The sequence below is a fragment of the Entelurus aequoreus genome, linkage group LG04 (genome assembly GCF_033978785.1).
Source record: "Entelurus aequoreus isolate RoL-2023_Sb linkage group LG04, RoL_Eaeq_v1.1, whole genome shotgun sequence".
NCBI lineage: Eukaryota > Metazoa > Chordata > Actinopteri > Syngnathiformes > Syngnathidae > Entelurus > Entelurus aequoreus.
In genome coordinates this window covers 81,928,710-81,952,183 of record NC_084734.1, presented here as the reverse complement: position 1 = coordinate 81,952,183, position 23,474 = coordinate 81,928,710, and the positions used below count along the sequence as shown (strand labels likewise).

The following is a 23,474-nucleotide window of genomic DNA, read 5'->3' as shown; positions in this document are numbered from 1 at the left end:
ACAGTACAGACCAAAAGTTTGGACACACCTTCTCATTCAATGCGTTTTCTTTATTTTCATGACTATTTACATTGTAGATTGTCACTGAAGGCATCAAAACTATGAATGAACACATGTGGAGTTATGTACTTAACAAAAAAAGGTGAAATAACTGAAAACATGTTTTATATTGTAATTTCTTCAAAATAGCCACCCTTTGCTCTGATTACTGCTTTGCACACCCTTGGCATTCTCTGGATGAGCTTCAAGAGGTAGTCACCTGAAATGGTTTTCACTTCACAGGTGTCATAGTTTTGATGCCTTCAGTGACAATCTACAATGTAAATAGTCATGAAATCAAAGAAAACACATTGAAATGACAAAGTGTGTCCAAACCTTTGGTCTGTACTGTATATACGTATATGTATGTATGTATGTATGTATGTATGTATGTATGTATGTATGTATTCAAGGACCTTTGTCTTACCAGCACAAATGAAATGGCACAAAATTAGTACCAGATTTAGCCCAATGAGTAACACAACAACAACATTTATAAAGAAAGGTATAACTGGAATAGGTTATTAAAGACTGTAACAATGGGACCCATTACCTCCCTGCTTGGCACTCAGCATCAAGGGTTGGAATTGGGGGTTAAATCACCAAAAATGATTCCCGCTGCTGCCCACTGCTCCCCTCACCTCCCAGGGGGTGAACCAGGGGATGGGTCAAATGCAGAGGACAAATTTCACCACACCTAGTGTGTGTGTGACAATAATTGGTACTTTAACTTTAACTTAACTTTGACTTTAAAGTTTAGGTTAATATGTATATATTATAAATAGAAAAATAAAATAGTGTCTACATGTGCTACAATACCTGTCTACCAGTCTGAATATTTTATTATTATACATATCCCACTGTGAATATCAAAATACGGCAATTTCAGTGTATCATAGCTCGCTACATATATGACGTTTGCAAACGTTTTTTCCCAAAAAATAGTGAAAATTAGTATTTAAAAAGTAATGGTGGATTAAATGCGCTGACACTTCATTGCGCCTGTCACTGTGGAGATGTTGACCGGGTCTATTATACGATGGATATGGGTGGCGCCACCACGCTCCGCCCCACCTTTGGCAGAGCAGGTTCCCAAAGCCCTTCCTATTAGATACTGTATTAATGCTGTACTTAATTATTTAAACTCATTAAACTAATTATTGAAGCAACACAATACAATTCAAATAATCCATTTAAAATATGACTCCCTCGTAGGGGTGCTTCTAATTTCTCAGCATGCTTTGTGGCACCTGCTTTGTCAAAGGTTGCTTCTCACCGCTAATGTTGCAAACCACTGATCCACCATGCAAGCACTAGAACTAATATGGTTGTCATTCAGGGCTGTCTCTGAGGGGTTATGCTGCGTTTGTACAATTTATGAGGCAGCGATAATTCCCAAGTTTATGTACCCTTTTACAATTTAAAAATAGACCCTGGCGAATAGCTTCTTTCTGTTTGCTTCTGGTTTTGCCAGTCTACCGCCAGTCTACCGCCAGTCTGCGCTGCAAAGACATGTAAGTGTGTACACGGCTTGGATTCTTAGGGATGTAAGATAAGGTTAAAAAAAATATGCTATGACTACAGCAGCCAGCCCATTGTCGCTCCAGACGGTGTCCCTTACATTCCTTCTAGAAACCTAACCAAACATTTACCCTGTTTGTTTTGGTAACCCTGGGCATGAAAAACTTTGATGACACCGCCACCTGCAAACTTTTTGCAGGTGGGTTCCCTCCGCGCTCATATGCATCATTCTACCTTAATTCACCTCCTTGGGTGACTCGCTTTCCTCCAACATCCCCATGTGATGGCACATCCACCCACTCTTCTATTTATTCCACTCTCAGTCACAGTCTTGACTTTTTGGCCCTGTGGATCACATTGGAGAAATGGAAACATCCCTTAAGTACCTGCACAGGAATGTCTTCTGCAGGGACAACTCCAGAACCTTTCCATCCAGAAATGGGAAAACGGTCAATTGGACTTTCACATTTGAAAAGGGAACGAAAAACAAAACCATTACCCAGTCGTAGTTTGAAGCTGATTTTTTTTCACTGCCACTCTTCTGTCAGAGAAATGATGGTGATGGAAGACATTTTGGGGTTATTTCCGGACAGCGGTGTAATTGCATGACAACGTATCACCAGCATGACTGCGGTGAGTTGTAAATGTGCAACAGCTATTACAAGTTAATATTGCATATTATTATTGTGGCTACAGTTTACAGCAGGGGTCACCAACGCTGTGCCCGAGGGCACCAGGTAGCCCGTAAGGACCAGATGAGTAGCCCGCCGGCCTGTTCTAAAAATAGCTCAAATAGCAGCACTTACCAGTGAGCTGCCTCTATTTTTTAAATTTTATTTATTTACTAACAAGCTGGTCTCGCTTTGCCCGACATTTTTAATTCTAAGAGAGACAAAACTCAAATAGAATTTCAAAATCCAAGAAAATATTTAAAAGACTTGGTCTTCACTTGTTTAAATAAATTCATTAATTTTTTTACTTTGCTTCTTATAACTTTCAGAAAGACAATTTTAGAGAAAAAATCCAACCTTAAAAATGATTTTAGGATTTTTAAACACATATACCTTTTTACCTGTCATATTCCTTCTGCTTCTTTCCTGACAATTTAAATCAATGTTCAAGTAAATTAATTTTTTTCATTGTAAAGAATAATAAATAAATTATAATTTAATTTTTCATTTTAGCTTCTGTTTTTTCGACAAAGAATATTTGTGAAATATTTCTTCAAATTTATTATGATTAAAATTCAAAATAATTAATCTGGCAAATCCAGAAAATCTGTAGAATCAACTTTAAATCTTATTTCAAAGTCTTTTGAATTTCTTTTAAAATTTTTGTTCTGGAAAATCTAGAAGAAATAATGATTTGTCTTTGTTAGAAATATAGCTTGGTCCAATTTGTTATATATTCTAACAAAGTGTAGATTGGATTTTAACCAGTTTAAAACATGTCATCAAAATTCTAAAATTAATCTTAATCAGGAAAAATGACTAATGATGTTCCATAAATTCTTATTTTAATTTTTTCAAAAAGATTCGAATTAGCTAGTTTTTCTCTTCTTTTTTTCGGTTGAATTTTGAATTTTAAAGAGTCGAAATTGAAGACAAACTATGTTTCAAAATTTAATTGTCATTTTTTTCGTGTTTTCTCCTCTTTTAAACCGTTCAATTAAGTGTAAATATCATTAATTATTAATAATAACATAGAGTTAAAGGAAAATTGAGCAAATTGGCTATTTCTGGCAATTTATTTAAGTGTGTATCAAACTGGTAGCCCTTCGCATTAATCAGTACCCAAGAAGTAGCTCTTGGTTTCAAAAAGGTTGGTGACCCCTGGTTTACAGTTTCTCTCATTGTCTCTCAATGTGGACTTATGGTCTAGACCAGTGGTTCTTAACCTTGTAGGAGGTACCGAACCTCACCAGTTTCCTATGCTTATTCACCGAACCCTTCTTTAGTGAAAGATAAAACATAGTTTTTCTTAATTTAATCTTAATTTATGAATATGGCTGCGCTTCAGAGCAGCGGCTTCGTGCGAGCGCTCCTGGAAGTGAGGGCAAAAATACCCCTCAATTCAGTCAATTTCATGGCTGGCTCACAGCGTGTTCACTCCGTGATCACTTACGACCGACTTACAATTCTGGATGTGGAGAGATCGGGCCATTTTGGGCTGAAAGATGCGTGTACGGTGGACCTACTCGCTAGCTTGGGAATTCTTCGCGAGCTACATCCAGCAGTGGCCTTTGAAGCAGCGGCGTCGACTACCAGCGGAGACGGTCAGCGAAAGAGACGTAAGCGGTGCGCTCGGAAGCAGAAGCGGGGGTGTCGGGCGGGGCTAACAACAAAGCTAAATGCTTTGTTGTTAGCGGGGCTAACGAAAAAGCTAAATGCTAATCCACAAAGAAGCGCTAATAAGGAGTCTGTTAAGCTAGAACTAGCCAGCGCCAGGCTGGATAATCCCTGCACACATAGCAATTCTTCTAGAATAATATACAACTCACATAAGGTTTTTTCTGCGTCAGAGGTGGACATGCATTTTACTGAGGTGGCAAACAATCTAAAAATTCCTGTCATATCAATTCCTAGATATGGTCGAAATTATTTAAAGTGCACTATGCATAATAAACGTAACATTATTAATATTGCTACTACGGATACTTTCAACAAAAACTCCTCAAAACAGCCCACTACCTATAATATGGGCTTTTTAAACATAAGGTCATTGTCTTCCAAAATGTTATTAGTTAATGAAGTCATCAGAGACAACAATCTTGATGTCGTTGGTTTAGCCGAGACCTGGCTCAAACCAGACGAATTTTTTGCGCTGGGTGAGGCGTCTCCTCCTGGCTATGCGGGAACGCATATTGCCCGCCCCATTAAAAGGGGTGGGGGTGTTGCACTAATATACAACAAAAACTTTAGCCTTACCTCGGACCTAAATAATAAATATAACTCGTTTGAGGTGCTCACTATGAGGTTTGTCACACCGCTGCCTCTCCACCTGGCTGTCATCTACCGCCCCCCTGGGCCCTATTCGGACTTTATCAATGAATTTTCAGAGTTCGTTGCTGATCTAGTGACGCACGCCGACAATATAATCATAATGGGAGACTTTAACATCCATATGAATACCCCATCGGACCCTCCATGCATGGCGCTCCAGACTATAATTGATAGCTGTGGTCTTACACAAATAATAAATGAACCCACGCATCGCAACGGTAATACGATAGATCTAGTGCTTGTCAGGGGTGTCACCACCTCTAAAGTTACGATACTCCCGTACACTAAAGTAATGTCCGATCATTACCTTATAAAATTCGAAGTTCGGACTCATTGTCAACAAACTAATAATAATAATAATAACTACTATAGCAGCCGCAACATTAATACTGCCACAACGACGACTCTTACTGACCTACTGCCTTCAGTAATGGCACCTTTCCCAAATTATGTGGGCTCTATTGATAACCTCACTAACAACTTTAACGACGCCCTGCGCGACACCATTGATATTGTAGCACCGCTAAAGCTAAAAAGGGCCCCTAAAAGGCGTACCCCATGGTTTACAGAAGAAACTAAAGCCCAGAAATTATCATGTAGAAAACTAGAACGCAAATGGCGTGCGACTAAACTTGAGGTTTTCCATCAAGCATGGAGTGATAGTTTAATAACTTATAAACGCATGCTTACCTCAGCTAAAGCTAAATATTACTCAAATCTCATCCACCTCAACAAAAATGATCCTAAATTTTTGTTTAGTACAGTAGCATCGCTAACCCAACAAGGGACTCCTCCCAGTAGCTCCACCCACTCAGCAGATGACTTTATGAATTTCTTTAATAAGAAAATTGAACTCATCAGAAAAGAGATTAAAGACAATGCATCTCAGCTACAACTGGGTTCTATTAACACAAATATGACTGTATATACGACGGACATTGCCCTCCAAAATAGTTTCTCTCTCTTTGATGAAATAACATTGGAGGAATTGTTAAAATGTGTAAATGGGACAAAACAAACAACATGTTTACTTGACCCAATTCCTGGGAAACTTATCAAGGAGCTTTTTGTTTTATTAGGTCCATCAGTGTTAAATATTATAAACCTATCACTTTCCTCTGGTACTGTTCCTCTAGCATTCAAAAAAGCGGTTATTCATCCTCTACTCAAAAGACCTAACCTCGATCCTGACCTCATGGTAAACTACCGGCCGGTGTCCCACCTACCGTTTATCTCGAAAATTCTCGAAAAAATTGTCGCACAGCAGCTAAATGAACACTTAGTGACTAACAATCTCTGTGAACCTTTTCAATCCGGTTTCAGGGCAAATCACTCTACGGAGACAGCCCTCGCAAAAATGACTAATGATCTATTGCTGACGATGGATTCTGATGCTTCATCTATGTTGCTGCTTCTTGATCTTAGCGCCGCTTTCGATACTGTTGATCATAATATTTTATTAGAGCGTATCAAAACGCGTATTGGGATGTCAGACTTAGCCTTGTCTTGGTTTAACTCTTATCTTACTGACAGGATGCAGTGTGTCTCCCATAACAATGTGACCTCGGACTATGTTAAGGTAACGTGCGGAGTTCCCCAGGGTTCAGTTCTTGGCCCTGCACTCTTTAGTATTTACATGCTGCCGCTAGGGGACATTATACGCAAATACGGTGTTAGCTTTCACTGTTATGCTGATGACACCCAACTCTACATGCCCCTAAAGCTGACCAACACGCCGGATTGTAGTCAGCTGGAGGCGTGTCTTAATGAAATTAAACAATGGATGTCCGCTAACTTTTTGCAACTCAACGCTAAGAAAACGGAAATGCTGATTATCGGTCCTGCTCAACACCAACATCTATTTAATAATACCACCTTAACATTTGACAACCAAACAATTAAACAAGGCGACTCGGTAAAGAATCTGGGTATTATCTTCGACCCAACTCTCTCGTTTGAGTCACACATTAAGAGTGTTACTAAAACGGCCTTCTTTCATCTCCGTAATATCGCTAAAATTCGTTCCATTTTGTCCACAAGCGATGCTGAGATCATTATCCATGCGTTCGTTACATCTCGTCTCGATTACTGTAACGTATTATTTTCGGGCCTCCCTATGTCTAGCATTAAAAGATTACAGATGGTACAAAATGCGGCTGCTAGACTTTTGACAAAAACAAGAAAGTTTGATCATATTACGCCTATACTGGCTCACTTGCACTGGCTTCCTGTGCACCTAAGATGCGACTTTAAGGTTTTACTACTTACGTATAAAATACTACACGGTCAAGCTCCTGCCTATCTTGACGATTGTATTGTACCATATGTCCCGGCAAGAAATCTGCGTTCAAAGAACTCCGGCTTATTAGTGATTCCCAGAGCCCAAAAAAAGTCTGCGGGCTATAGAGCGTTTTCTATTCGGGCTCCAATACTATGGAATGCCCTCCCGGTAAAAGTTAGAGATGCTACCTCAGTAGAAGCATTTAAGTCTCATCTTAAAACTCATTTGTATACTCTAGCCTTTAAATAGACTCCCTTTTTAGACCAGTTGATCTGCCGTTTCTTTTCTTTTCTTTTCTACTCTGCTCCGGGGTGGACCGCTAGCCTGTCCATCAGATGGGGACGTCTCTACGCTGCTGACCCGTCTCCACTCGGGATGGTTCCCGCTGGCCCCACCATGGACTGGACTTTCGCTGATGTGTTGGACTTTCACAATATTATATCAGACCCACTCGACACCGAGGATGTCGTTGTGGCTTGTACAGCCCTTTGAGACACTAGTGATTTAGGGCTATATAAATAAACATTGATTGATTGATTGATTGAATATTAATCATGAAATGATGTTATTCTATTAAAGAAATACTAATTTTAGAGACCGAAAGTTACAGGAATGTACACATGATCCCATGTTTACATCTCATTGTGCAACATGTGAATGTTTAAGTGGGAACTAAATGCGATATCTGAAAGGGGTACAAATTATTTCCAAAGCAGGACCCACACCCAGACATACAATACTAGTACACAGCTCCTGAAAAAAAAAAAAGTTTTGTTATTGTCATTGTAAGTGGGCCAAAACACTTATATTAGAAAATAATCTCATGGAAATGACTGCTGTCATTTGATTATAATAATAAAACATTGAACTTGTTATTTAGTCAGGTTTGGGACAGGTGTGCTGCGGGTGTGGCCACAGTGAATGTGCACGTCTGATGTTGCTCACATGTGCTCCTGTGTTTGCTCACGCATATGGAAAATTAGAGGGAACATTGTTTGGGGGTATCCATAATACGCCGATCGGTAAAAGTTGTTATTTACACGATGAGTCCTCCGTGTTGGAGGCTCCGCCGAACCTCTGAGGCAGACTCACCGAACCCCTAGGGTTCGATCGAACCCAGGTTAAGAACCACTGGTCTAGACTTAACAGCAGCAATAGACTCCAGCACATCTGCGACCCCGATAAGGACAAGCATTATAGAAAGAAGTTAATATTTTGCAGTCAACTCAATCAATCAATCAAAGTTTACTCATACAGCCCTTGATCACAAATGTCTTAAAGAGCGGCACAAGCCGTAACGACATCCTCGGCTCAGATCCCACATCCGGGCAAGAAAAAACTCAACCCAATGGGAACAATGAGAAACCGGGTGACCGGTGCAATGGATGCCGAGTGGATGCGGTTAATAATGTGAGAGTCCAATCCACAGTGGGGCCAATTGTCCTAAACTACACAATTGCCACTTTAAGTTGGATAAATTAGTAATCGTCAGTGTAGATCAGGGGTCCCCAAACTTTTTGACTCCGAGGCCGCATTGGGGTAAAACAATTTGGCTGGGGGCCCCCCAAATATATACACTACCGTTCAAAAGTTTGGGGTCACCCAAACAATTTTGTGGAATAGCCTTTATTCCTAAGAACAAGAATAGACTGTCGAGTTTCAGATGAAAGTTCTCTTTTTCTGGCCATTTTGAGCGTTTAATTGACCCCACAAATGTGATGCTCCAGAAACTCAATCTGCTCAAAGGAAGGTCAGTTTTGTAGCTTCTGTAACGAGCTAAACTGTTTTCAGATGTGTGAACATGATTGCACAAGGGTTTTCTAATCATCAATTAGCCTTCTGAGCCAATGAGCAAACACATTGTACCATTAGAACACTGGAGTGATAGTTGCTGGAAATGGGCCTCTATATATGTAGATATTGCACCAAAAACCAGACATTTGCAGCTAGAATAGTCATTTACCACATTAGCAATGTATAGAGTGTATTTCTTTAAAGTTAAGACTAGTTTAAAGTTATCTTCATTGAAAAGTACAGTGCTTTTCCTTCAAAAATAAGGACATTTCAATGTGACCCCAAACTTTTGAACGGTAGTGCATATATACTGTATATGTATATGTGTATATATGTATATATATGTGTATATGTGTGTGTGTATATATATATATATATATATATATATATATATATATATATATATATATATATATATATATATATATATATATATATATATATATATATATATATATATATATATATATATATATATGTATTCATACATATATATTCCTCACGCACTAATTGACTTAAAGAGCACACTTGCTGCATGTCACGTTATCGATGATAAAATGCATTTTTAGACAATATGATTTGCCTGAGTGGCTAGGAGACGGTAGAAAATGGACTAGTAAGGACAAATATTTTTTTTTTAAATAAAATAAATAAAAATATATATATATATATAATTTTCACTTGGGACTTCCCGCGGGCCGGATTTTGGACGCTGGGGGGCCGTATCCGGGCCCGCGGGCCGTAGTTTGGGGACCCCTGGTGTAGATGGTCAATCATGATGATTAGATGATCTGTCTGAAGCTGAATCAAAATGTTGCATAGATTATGTTTTACAGATCATCTTCAAGTCGCTTTCTGACAGTTGCCCCCGAATGCGCCGTTTTGTGCGAGGTCTTATTTACGTGGCTCCACATCGAACACGTCTTCTCCCCGTCATCTTTGTGGTAGCGGTGTAGCGTGCAAGGACGGGAGTGGAAGAAGTGTCAAAAGAACTGTTTTAATGACATTCACACTTTACTTCAATCAATAACGGAGCAGCATCTCCTCATCCGTGGCTCACTAGTGCAACAACAATAATGTGTCCCGTGAAAAACCGTCCGACCGGAACTCTTTGATAACTGAAGTTCCGTGGGTGAATAATGTAAACTCACTATACCGGTAGTTTTTAGCGCTTTCATAGCGAGTCTAATGACAGCTATAAGTTAGAACATTACACTACTTTATATTAGAAATGGCAACAGCTGAATGCCCCCTAACGAGAAGATAGAGAAAAAGAAGAAGCTTATCGACTACGGTGTCCGTACGGACTACAATGACGGACGCGCGCAAATTTTGAGGACTTATGCAAATCCCAAAAACACATCAGCAGGTACCAGAAGGTAAGAAAAGTTGCTTTTTAATAATATTGTGAAACAAAACGCCAGATAATATGTCTGCTAATGGGTGCCATTGTGCGGTCATTGTACACACGCAATAATATTACTCGTATGTTGACAATCCATCAAGTGGTACGGCTTCATACCTAACCAAAGTCGTACTAAAAACATTTTGACAGATTTCTGAGTGCCGTGTGTAATCTTCTATATACTCAACGGAACATTTAAAGTTTTGGCGTTGTTTACTGACATCATCTTGCAGTCTACATGTATCGCTTATGTGTGACTGCCATCTACTGGTCATATTTATCATTACACCATTTTTACACATCAAATATATATTACTAACATATATCCTACACTACCGTTCAAAAGTTTGGGGTCACCCAAACAATTTTGTGGAATAGCCTTCAAGAATTGACTGTCGAGTTTCAGATGAAAGTTCTCTTTTTCTGGCCATTTTGAGCGTTTAATTGACCCCACAAATGTGATGCTCCAGAAACTCAATCTGCTCAAAGGCAGGTCAGTTTTGTAGCTTCTGTAACGAGCTAAACTGTTTTCAGATGTGTGAACATGATGGCACAAGGGTTTTCTAATCATCAATTAGCCTTCAATTAGCCTTCTGAGCCAATGAGCAAACACATTGTACCATTAGAACACTGGAGTGATAGTTGCTGGAAATGGGCCTCTATACACCTATGTAGATATTGCACCAAAAACCAGACATTTGCAGCTAGAATAGTCATTTACCACATTAGCAATGTATAGAGTGTATTTCTTTAAAGTTAAGACTAGTTTAAAGTTATCTTCATTGAAAAGTACAGTGCTTTTCCTTCAAAATTAAGGACATTTCAATGTGACACCAAACTTTTGAACGGTAGTGTATGTGATTAAGAATTCTTGAAGTATGCATTTTTTGCGTCTTGGGCAAAGTAGTGCAGCCTCCCTCCCGTGCACCTTCAGTGTCAATGTAGATGCACTGCACGACTGCTTCTAAAATGCCCATAAAAAGTGGTAGATGTCACCTGTTTGTTTGAAAAAGTAGCAAAACGCCACAGGTAGGAGCATGAAAACATGAATGTGCAGTAAATGAGTGTCTTGGTAGTGATGCCCTGTATATTAGAAGTGAATTATATTTATATAGCACTTTTCTCTAGTGACTCAAAGCACTTTTACATATAGTGAAACCCAATATCTAAGTTACATTTAAACCAGCGTGGGTGGCACTGGGAGCAGGTGGGTAAAGTGTCTTGCCCAAGGACCTAACGGCAGTGACTAGGATGGCGGAAGCGGGGATCGAACCTGGAACCCTCAAGTTTCTGGCACGGCCACTCTACCAACCGAGCTATATACACTAGGGTTGTACGGTATACCGGTATTAGTATAGTACCCCAATACTAATTAATCATATTCGGTACTATACCGCCTCTAAAAAGTACCGGTCCCCCCACCGCCCCTTGTCACGTCGTGTCATTGCTGGTTTATGAGCAGAGGAGCATGTTCGGCAGCGCACAATCTCAGAGTACTTACAAGCAGACACAGTGTGTAGACAGAAAAGGGAGAACGGACGCATTTTGGTTTAAAAACTGACGATAAAATTGAAGTTATAACAATGAAACGCCCTCAGGAAGAGGTGCTTTAAAACATGGCTAGCTAGTTAGCGGCTAAAGTCCATCTGCAGTCTGCAGTGTTTTAGCTACTTCTAAATCACTAATACTCGCCTCCATGGCGACAAATGAAGTAAGTTTCTTACAAGTATCATCCCTGCAGGAGGAGGAATAGCTAAACATGCTTCACTACACACCGTAGCTCACTGGCGTCACAATGTAAACAAATGCCATTGGTGGATCTACACCTGACATCCACTGTAATGATACCAAGTACAGGAGCGTGTCTAGTCTATTCTACTATGATTACATCGATACTTTTTGGCATCATATCTTTAAAAAAATATATATTTTAATGTTTATTAACTCGGGAAATACGTCCTTAGACACATGAGGACTTTGAATATGACCAACGTATGATCCTGTTAGGGCTGCAACTAACGATTAATTTGATAATCGGTTAATCTGTCGATTATTACTTTGATTAATCGATTAATAATCGGATAAAAGAGACAAACTACATTTCTATCCTATCCAGTATTTTATTGAAAAAAAACAGCATACTGGCACCATACTTATTTTGATTATTGTTTCTCAGCTGTTTGTAAATGTTGCCGTTTATAAATAAAGGTTTATTAAAAAAAAAATATATATATATATATATATATATATATATATATATTAAAAAAAAAAAAAAAAACTCTGCGCATAGCATAGATCCAACGAATCGATGACTAAATTAATCGGCAACTATTTTAATAATCGATTTTAATCGATTAGTTGTTGCAGCCCTAGATCCTGTAACTACTTGGTATCAAATTAATACCTAAATTTGTGGTATCATTCAAAACAAATTTAAATCATCCAATTAACAGAAGAATAAGTGAGTATTACATTTTAACAGAAGTGCAGATAGAACATGTTAAAACAGAAAGTAACCAAATATTAATAGTAAATGAACAAGTAGATTAGTCATTCATTTTCTACCACTTGTCCTTAATAATATTGACAAAATAATAGAATGGAAAATGACACAATATGTTACTGCATATGTCGGCAGCTAAATTAGGAGCCTTTGTTTGCTTACTTACTACTAAAAGACGAGTTGTCTCGTATGTTCACTATTTTATTTAAGGACAAACTTGCAATAAGAAACATATGTTTAATGCACCGTGAGATTTTTTTGTTAAATTAAGCCAATGATGCCATTTTTTGTGGTCCCCTTTATTTAGAAAAGTATCAAAAAGTACAGAACTGTTTTGAAATAACGGTACCAAAATATTGGTATCGGGACAACACTAGTACACACCAAATCCTCATTAAAATACGGCGGTCAGCACCACTTTTCAATTGCACACGCAGTCTAAGCAGGTCCAAAGTACTGAACCAGTAGTGTGAATGTGAAAGTCCTATTGACACCAATCAAATAAAAAAGGTGTGTTTTCATGGCGCCCAGAGTGAGTGCGTGACTTGTTGTAATAAAATGTCCAAATTATTAGACAGCGTAATTACTGTCCTGCACGTGGCACGGCTATGTCAATTACCGTGATCCTTGAAGACACACAAGTCTCCACCCTTGAGCAGATTTATTTTCACACATGCTGGGTGAGGTGTCTGTAATTCCACGTCCACCCTGTCATTGTTTGTTTTGCTGTTAAGTGGGAATATGTGCACGGAGCCCGGCAGAACTACAGTATGCAGGCCTTTGTTTGTGGCTTGATGTCACACCAGCCTAGCAACTGTACAGATGTCCACCATGTCCGTCTCTCTGCTGGTGTCTGAAACCGTACGAGACGGACTAACACCTGTCCGTTTTTCGGGGAAACATCACTCATTGTCAAGCACTGCTCATTTGCTCTTTGAAGTCGCAGCAATGCTCTGACCCTCTAATTAGTGGTGCGCTCACACACGTAAACACACACGCTCACCTTTTGTCTGAGTGAAGTCATGTGGGCAACCCAGAGCACTTTGATGGGCCTGGATGTGCACCAATGTCAATATGAATGCAGACTTTCCAATAATGGGCTTCATATTGACTTCAAACAAATGCAGACACGACAAATTCCGCGTCCAGACATTGAAGCATGCGGAGAATGGAAGGGAAATCCTGTCAAAATCCTTTTGTGGCCCTGCAAAACACAGAGACGCAGGTAGAGCCTTCCAGCACACTGAACAACCAACATAGGTCACAATAGAGTGCAGATCTCTTTATTCAATGGTATGAACACCAAATTGAACAACGTCATAGACCGGTGGTGTCCAAAGTGCGGCCCGGGGACCATTTGCGGCCCGCAGCTAATTGTTTACCGGCCCGCTACACATTCTGCAAAAATTGCAAAATGGATAGTATTGCAAAAATAAAAAAAAAACACTTAAAAAAGTGGAATGAGGTGAAATCTAACGAGAAAAAGTTGCAATGTTGACACAAAGCTGCCACCCTATCTGTTTTTTTTCTCTTTTGTCTTTCTTTATTTTTCTTTTTTTTTGCCATTGCTCCAAAAAAAAAAAAAGACAAAAAAATCCATGTTATAATTAGATAATATCGGTCTGCCGATATTATCGGCCGATAAATGCGTTAAAATGTAATATCGGAAATTATCGGTATCGTTTTTTTTATTATCCGTATCGGGTTTTTTTAATATATTTTTTTTATTAAATCCACATAAAAAACACAAGATACACTTACAATTAGTGCACCAACCCAAAAAACCTCCCTCCCCCATTCACACTCATTCACACAAAAGGGTTGTTTCTTTCTGTTATTAATATTCTGGTTCCTACATTATATATCAATATATATCAATACAGTCTGCAAGGGATACAGTCCGTAAGCGCACATGATTGTGCGTGCTGCTGGTCCACTAATAATACTAAGCTTTAACAGTTAATTTTACAAATTTTCATTAATTACTAGTTTCTATGTAACTGTTTTTATATTGTTTTACTTTCTTTTTTATTCAAGAAAGTGTTTTTAATTTATTTATCTTATTTTATTTGATTAATTTTTTTAAAAAAGTACCTTATCTTCACCATACCTGGTTGTCCAAATTAGGCATAATAATGTGTTAATTCCACGACTGTATATATCGGTTGATATCGGTATCGGTTAATATCGGTATCGGTAATTAAAGAGTTGGACAATATCGGCATATCGGATATTGGCAAAAAGCCATTATCGGACATCCCTAGCTATAATGAATTATTGACCTATTCAAGGCTCCAATTACTTCAAAAATGTCACTTTAAAATGTTTTATGTGGAAAAAATATTGCATATATTGTGTGGTTGCCATATAAAAACATCAAAGATTTCTTTGAAAAAAGAGCATAAAAACAACCAAAATAATAGTTCAAACGTAAAATGGACAGATATATCTGAAGTTGATCTCGTAACTTAAGTGTTGAAAGTAAAAAAAAATAATAATAAAAATGTATCGCTTTATGAGTGGGGGACCTTTTGGATCCCAAACATATTTAGTGGGATTTTATTAATATTTTCACTGATTTCTCAAAAATATTAAAGAATTAAAACCAATGGTGTCCTGCATTATTGATCTTTTAGAGCTCTAATTACTAAATACTGCATATTTCCAGTTTTGCTATAAAAAACAAAGTTGTCTTTGACAGAAAGGCTTTTTTTTTTTTTTTACTTTTTATCAACCTGTAGTTGACATAGAGATTTACTGTAAGCGTTAAATAAAAAATAATAATAATAATTTTACTTATTTTTAACGTTTTAATGACTGAGACCCTTTATGGTCCCCGGGAGCCCTAAAGGGTAAAAAAAAAAAAAATCCATATATTTTGTTATAATTTGAAAATGAAAAATATCAAAATGGCCCCCGCATGCTTAAATGTTTCCGTGTGCGGCCCTCAGTGGAAAAAGTTTGTCATAGACACTCACCTACTGAATGTGCCTGAAATGTGTCAACATTTGTAATAAAGGTGAATTAAGACAATTGTGGATGTGCACCCTACCTATTTATAGAGATATTGTTGTTTAATAAGAGCACTTTTCTCCTTTCTTTTAGTGTAACTGCGAAAATCGATTGCCTGGGCAGTTTTACAATTTTGAGTTTGACTAAAATTTACACTTTAAAGCACAGGTGTCAAACTCAAGGCCCGGGGGCCAGATCTGGCTGCCACATCAATTTGTGTGGCCCCCGAAAGCGTGGAAATATGTGTAAATAAAATCCACTTTCAATATAGAGTAATAATACACTATACAACACAGGTCCGTAATATCATCAAAAGGTTCAGAGAATCTGGATAAATCACTGCACGTAACATTGGATGCCCGTGATCTTGGATCCCTCAGGCGGTACTGCATCAAAAACCGACATCAGTGTGTAAAGGATATCAACACGAGGGCTCAGGCACACTTCTGAAAACCACTGTCAGTAACTACAGTTTGTCGCTACATCTGTAAGGGCAAGTTAAAACTCTACAATGCAAAGCGAAAGCCATTTATCAACAACACCCAGAAAGGCCGCCATCTACGATGGACTGATGCAAAGTGGAGAAGTGTTCTGTGGTCTGACGAGTCCACATTTCAAATTGTTTTTAGAAACTGTGGACGTCGTGTCCTCCGGAACAAAGAGGAAAAGAGCCATCCGGATTGTTCTAGGCCGGGGGTCGGCTAACCCGCGGCTCTAGAGCCTCATGCGGCTCTTTAGCGCCGCCCTAGTGGCTCTCTGGAGCTTTTTCAAAAATGTATGAACAAAATATATTTTTTGTGTTAATATGGTTTCTGTATGTTTATTTTAAACATGCTTCACTGATTCGAGTATTTGGCGAGCGTCGTTTTGTCCTACTAATTTTGGCGGTCCTTGAACTCACCGTCGTTTGTTTACGTGTATAACTTTCTCCGACTTTCTAGGACGTGTTTTATGCCACTTCTTTTTCTGTCTCATTTTGTCCACCAAACTTTTAACGTTGTGCATGAATGCACAAAGGTGAGTTCTGTTGATGTTATTGAGTGCTAATCAGGCATGTTTGGTCACTGCATGACTGCAAGCTAATCGATGCTAACATCTATTTAGGCTAGCTATATGTACATATTGCATCATTATGCCTCATTTGTAAGTATATTTGAGCTTGTTTAGTTTCCTTTAAGTCCTCTTAATTCAATGTATATCTCATGACACACTATCTACCGTAATTTCCGGACTATAAGCCGCACCCGACTATAAGCCGCACCAGCCAAATTTAGGGGAAAATACAGATTGCTCCATATATAAGCCGCACCCGACTATAAGCCGCAGGGTTTTGATGTGTAATTACCGTAGTATAAAGGGGTTCCTGCTACCACGGAGGGGATTGTCGGGACAGAGATGACTGTTTGGGAACGCAAAGCGTCCCATTTATTAACAATAAATCTTTCAATCATTCAATCAAACTTTCACATCTTTGACATGGCGAACAGCATTCGTGCAGAGTACAAATAATACAACGGTGCAAAGTAATACAAAGTGCTCGCCTGTACGTTATCAAAATAACCAGCCTACCGGTATATGAAAAGTCAGTCTTTAATCATTGTGTCATCGTCTTCCTCCTGCGTACTAAAACCACCGAAATCCTCTTCGTCGGTGTCGGAGAAGAACAGGCCGTAAATAAGCCGCACCCTTGTATAAGCCGCAGGGACAAGAACGAGGGGAAAAAGTAGCGGCTTATAGTCCGGAAATTACGGTATATGTAATATGGCTTTTAATTTTTTGCGGCTCCAGACAGATTTGTTTTTGTATTTTTGGTCCAATATGGCTCTTTCAACATTTTGGGTTGCCGACCCCTGTTCTAGGCGCAAAGTGTAAAAGCCAGCATGTGTGATGGTATGGGGGTGTATTAGTGCCCAAGGCATGGGTAACTTACACATCTGTGAAGGCGCCATTAATGCTGGAAGGTACATACAGGTTTTGGAGCAACATATGTTGCCATCCAAGCGACGTTATCATGGACTAGGGATGTCCCGATCCAGGTTTTTGCACTTCCGATCAGATACCGATGTTGTTTTTGCACTTCCGATACTGGCCTATCCGAGCATGTATTAAAGTTTAAAGTTTTTTAGCCTACTTAGTTGTCAGATTCATGTTGAAAAGGGTTTTAGTACTCTTGATAACAACTAGCCAGCTGAATAATACACAATGGTTGGTAACAAGAAACTGGCCTGTTTACTCAAGGATAAACACAAAATAGACAAAATTATACATGACAAACAGAAATGGAATCATTGAAGAGTAAAAAAAGTGAACAGTATAAAGTTCAAATAATGCTGTAAACATTATTTAAAAAAGCAAAACACACATACAACCTGAGTGGGATAAAATGTCTATAACTCAGCATCAATACTTGCTCTTGAACAAGTGTAAACTTAAAAATATATATATACACTACCGTTCAAAAGTTTGGGGTCACATTGAAATGTCCTTATCTTTGAAGGAAAAGCACTGTAATTTTCAATGAAGATAACTTTAAACTAGTCTTAACTTTAAAGAAATACACTCTATACATTGCTAATGTGGTAAATGACTATTCTAGCTGCAAATGTCTGCTTTTTGGTGCAATATCTACATAGGTGTATAGAGGCCCATTTCCAGCAACTATCACTCCAGTGTTCTAATGGTACAATGTGTTTGCTCATTGGCTCAGAAGGCTAATTGATGATTAGAAAACCCTTGTGCAATCATGTTCACACATCTTAAAACAGTTTAGCTACAAAACTGACCTTCCTTTGAGCAGATTGAGTTTCTGGAGCATCACATTTGTGGGGTCAATTAAACGCTCAAAATGGCCAGAAAAAGAGAACTTTCATCTGAAACTCGACAGTCTATTCTTGTTCTTAGAAATGAAGGCTCAAACACAAAATTGTTTGGGTGACCCCAAGCTTTTGAACGGTAGTGTATATATCTACACACTCCCTTCAATTGTTTGCCCCCCCCCCCCCCCCCCTGACTGCAGTCCGAGCATAATGGGGAGATGTGTTGGATGGTGCGTCGAAAGTCCACTTTACTCACGAGAGATGACGGCTCATCATCCAGAATTATTTCCTCGGCAATGACTCTAGTTATTCCCCCGGTTCAGTGGCAGAATGTCGCGCTTCGCCAACGTTCCTGTCAGAGTTAGTTGGGTTAGGACCCTTTTCTTTCCGTCAGTTTTCTTTAGAAATTCTTCATATTCTTTACGGTGGTATTTCGCTAAATGCTTGATCAGATTTGTTGTATTAAAATGTCTTACAACTTTACCACCACGCTTGACTTTCTTGTGGCATGTTTTGCACTCCACCTCTTCATCTTTTTCGTTTCGTAGGGTAAAATAATCCCACACAGCTGACATTTTTACCGGTGACTTCCGCTCGCCTTTCGGAACCATGAACCGGCATCCGCTTCCGATTAGGACGGTTAGGACACAAGACCTGTGGATTAGGGATGTGCGTATCGATCCTGTGTTATCGATATATATCGATACTCACACGCTACTCATTTGGCATGACTTTTCTGAAAAAAGTATTGATATAAACCAAAAAACGGCGTGTGGGGGGTGCAAGCATCACTTTCAGATGTTTTTGATGACTTACTTAACTTACTATGTGCTGGGACACCCTATACCTGGCAGAGTATAGAGCTGGCCCAGTCACGTGACAGCTAGAGACAGCGAATGAGCGTGGTCAACGTGCAACACACACACAGCCAGCCGACAGCGTTGTTACTTTTCCTCAACAGCAATCTGAGACTTCAGTAAAGTGTGACGTGTGACGACATATCTCGAGTACACTAAAGGTGTGATGGTGTCAGACATTTTTGTAGATCATTTTTCCAAGTTCATTTTCTCAGGGAACTGTATGCAGGTTTATAGGACAAGGAAATCCTAGTTTATTGTGATAAGGAAATGATTGACTTTGCTTCAGAGAAGTGTTATAAGTTTACTTCCACAAAGAGGTTTGAAACATAACATTGTTATGAATAATTGTTTTTTTAAGCTTTTTCTACCAAGACTTTTTTTGAGAAATAAGAAAAGTGAAAATGTGTATATTTTTGTTTATATTCAATTTATTTTTCATATTTATGTTATTTATTTTAATTTTACTTTTATTATATATTGACAATAATAAATGTGGTATACATGGTCTGTATTTGTCTTGTGAGTTGTCTTAAATAATAACAATAGTAATAATATTTTTGACTGACAAAAATTGCCAATAAAAAATGAATGGTATCGGTATCGGTATCGATGAAAATGCAAGAAAAAGTATAGGTATCGTATCGAATCCTAAAAGTGTGGTATCGCCCATCCCTACTGTGGATGTGTTGAAGGTGTGCTGGAAAACGCAGAACGGAAATTAGGGAGCAGCAGAAAAGTGGAATGTATTATTTAAATCGGTGCGTTGGAAATTGTTGAACAGTTTAAGAAAAACCTTTCTCAACCAGCTATTGCAAGGAATTTAGGGATTTCACCATCTACGGTCCGTAATATCATCAAAGGGTTCAGAGAATCTGGAGAAATCACTGCACGTAAGCAGCTAAGCCCGTGACCTTTGATCCCTCAGGCTGTACTGCATCAACAAGCGACATCAGTGTGTAAAGGATATCACCACATGGGCTCAGGAACACTTCAGAAACCCACTGTCAGTAACTACAGTTGGTCGCTACATCTGTAAGTGCAAGTTAAAACTCTCCTATGCAAGGCGAAAACCGTTTATCAACAACACCCAGAAACGCAGTCGGCTTCGCTGGGCCTGAGCTCATCTAAGATGGACTGATACAAAGTGGAAAAGTGTTCTGTGGTCTGACGAGTCCACATTTTAAATTGTTTTTGGAAACTGTGGACGTCGTGTCCTCCAGACCAAAGAGGAAAAGAACCATCCGGATTGTTATAGGCGCAAAGTGGAAAATCCGGCATGTGTGATGGTATGGGGGTGTATTAGTGCCCAAGACATGGGTAACTTACACATCTGTGAAGGCGCAATTAACGCTGATGTCATGTCTGTTTATCATGTTTCTGTTTTGGCCATGTGCTGTTTTTTGGACACTTTCTTAGTTCCTGGTTTCACTTCCTTGTTTGTTTGTTTCCATGGTTACTCATTAGTTTTCACCTGTCACGTCACGCACCTGTTTTACGTTTTGAGTCACGCACCTGTTTTCACCAATCAAGTCACTGTTATTTAAGTCTACCTTTGTTCTTCACTCGTTCTGCCTGCATTGTCTTTATGTCACACCAGTTCAGGTATCATTCTGACCAAGTAAGTTTTCATAGTCCATGTCATAGTTTCTGTTAACTAGCAGCTTCATTTGTGTTTTAGGCACGCTTGCCTTTTTTGTTGTATTTTTGTGGTTATGGTAGTGATTTATTTATGTTAAATAAATCCAAGCCTACCTTCACGCTGTCGTCCGGAGCCGTCTTTGCACTGGAAGAACAACCCCGCAGCACGCTGCGACCCCCCAACGTGACAGCTGAAAGGTACATACAGGTTTTGGAGCAACATAAGTTGCCATCCAAGCAACGTTATCATGGACGCCCCTGCTTATTTCAGCAAGACAATGCCAAGCCACGTGTTACAACAGCGTGGCGTCGTAGTAAAAGAGTGCGGGTACTAGACTGGCCTGCCTGTAGTCCAGACCTGTCTCCCATTGAAAATGTGTGGCGCGTTATGAAGCCTAAAATAGCACAACGGAGACCCCCGGACTGTTGAACAACTTAAGCTGTACATCAAGCAAGAATGGGAAAGAATTCCACCTGAGAAGCCTAAAAATTTGGTTTCCTCAGTTCCCAAATATTTACTGAGTGTTGTTAAAAGGAAAGGCCATGTAACACAGTGGTAAAAATTCCCCAGTGCCAACTTTTTTGCAATGTGTTGCTGCCATAAATTCTAAGCTAATGATTATTTGCAAAAAAAAAATACGTTTCTCAGTTCGAACATTAAAAATATCTTGTCTTTGCCGTCTATTCAATTGAATCATTCTATTCTGTTTGTATTTACAAATGACACAATGTGCCAACTTCACTGGTTTTGTTTTTTTTCCTACATCCAGCAGCCTCCCTGCCACTAAGCAGCATCAGCAGACCCCTAATGGCTGTCGAGGAGGAACGGGTGTGTGACATGAGCGTCTCAGGGGTCTCATAAAACACGTTCTAAAGTGCCACTTCATCCTCAAGCTTGAGCCGCTGCTTTTGCAAGTAATGATCCCACACGGCGTGGTAAAAGTGCAGCGTTTCTGCTTGAACTCTGCCCAAACAGGCAGCTCTTTTACTGTCTGTTTATGTAGACTCCCACCGAGGTGGCATGGAATGTGCCTCCATCGCACACATTCATCTGAGTCTGCCTCGACTTGCTGATATGTTGAATTTGAACTCGGGGGCAAATGTTTTGATTAAAAAGACTGTTACTGTTTTGCTTGACACAATGGCTTTGTAGTGGAGCGGGGATGGAAGGATGGATGGATGGATGGATGGATGGATGGTCTCTCCCTGCCGCCACTGAGAGAGGAGCTGTCACCACCTGGCTTCGGCGCGGCCGCTTGAAGTCTGTGCTATGTCGACATGTCACGCAGGAAAAGAAGGTCAGCACTGGATGCAGCTCACCTCACACCTCCTATCCCTGAGGTCTCTTTCATTACGGACCGAATTACGTAAAAGCTGTTGGATTGTCCAACAGCTCTGTGCTCCCACACTGCAAAAAGTCAGTGTTCAAAAACAAGGAAAAAAATACAAAAATTAGGGGTATTTTATTTGAACTAAGCAAAATGATCTGCCAATAGAACAAGAACATTTGGCTTGTCAAGACTTTTCAAAACAAGTCAAATTAGCTAACTTCAATGAACCCAAAAATAGCTTAAAATAAGTATATTCTCACTAATAACAAGTGCACTTTTCTTGGTAGAAAAAAAAGAGACCTTTTAGCTCAATATGTTGAAAAATATTCTTAAATGAAGTAAATGCTAGTGCCGTTATCTTGACATGATGATATGCGCTCGGCATTACATTTTTTGAAACCAGCAAACTTATACTAAAAACAAATGTATTGTTCTTAATGGAAAGGCAACAAGGCAACCGCGTGTTACTCTCGGGGTCTCCTAGCCGCTCAGGCAAATCATATTGTCTAAAAATGCATTTTTCCATCGATAACATGACATCATTGCGCCAAGTGCGTGCTCTTTTAGTCAATTAGTGCGCATATATACAGCCCGGCCCCCGGCCAAAAAATGTTTAATTGTAATTTTGAAGAATTCATCTGAATGTGCATGAACTACACTACCGTTCAAAAGTTTGGGGTCACCCAAACAATTTTGTGTTTGAGCCTTCATTTCTAAGAACAAGAATAGACTGTCGAGTTTCAGATGAAAGTTCTCTTTTTCTGGCCATTTTGAGCGTTTAATTGACCCCACAAATGCGATGCTCCAGAAACTCAATCTGCTCAAAGGAAGGTCCGTTTTGTAGCTTCTGTAACGAGCTAAACTGTTTTCAGATGTGTGAACATGATTGCACAAGGGTTTTCTAATCATCAATTAGCCTTCTGAGCCAATGAGCAAACACATTGTACCATTAGAACACTGGGGTGATAGTTGCTGGAAATGGGCCTCTATACACCTATGTAGATATTGCACCAAAAACCAGATATTTGCAGCTAGAATAGTCATTTACCACATTAGCAATGTATAGAGTGTATTTCTTTAAAGTTAAGACCCGTATTTCCTTGAATTGCCGCCGGGAATATAGTATTCGCCTGCCTAGAATTACAGCCGGGTCAAACTCGTTTCGCAAAATAATTAGCGCTTGCTTGGCACTTCCGCCGGGTCAAATATGAGTCATTAAATGACTTCCGCCTCCTGGTGGTAGAGGGCGCTAATGATCCTTCTTGCGACTGC

At 39.3% G+C, this 23,474-nt stretch overlaps 1 long non-coding RNA gene across 1 annotated transcript in view; it reads left to right on the top strand.

The window, feature by feature from the left end:
- Window positions 1-21,994, top strand: part of LOC133648022 (uncharacterized) — a 149,658-nt gene extending 127,664 nt beyond the window's left edge. The window contains exon 3 of the long non-coding RNA XR_009825822.1: window positions 21,642-21,994. This is a non-coding gene — a long non-coding RNA (uncharacterized LOC133648022). The remainder of the gene's footprint in view (window positions 1-21,641) is intronic.
- Window positions 21,995-23,474: the final 1,480 nt, after the last annotated feature.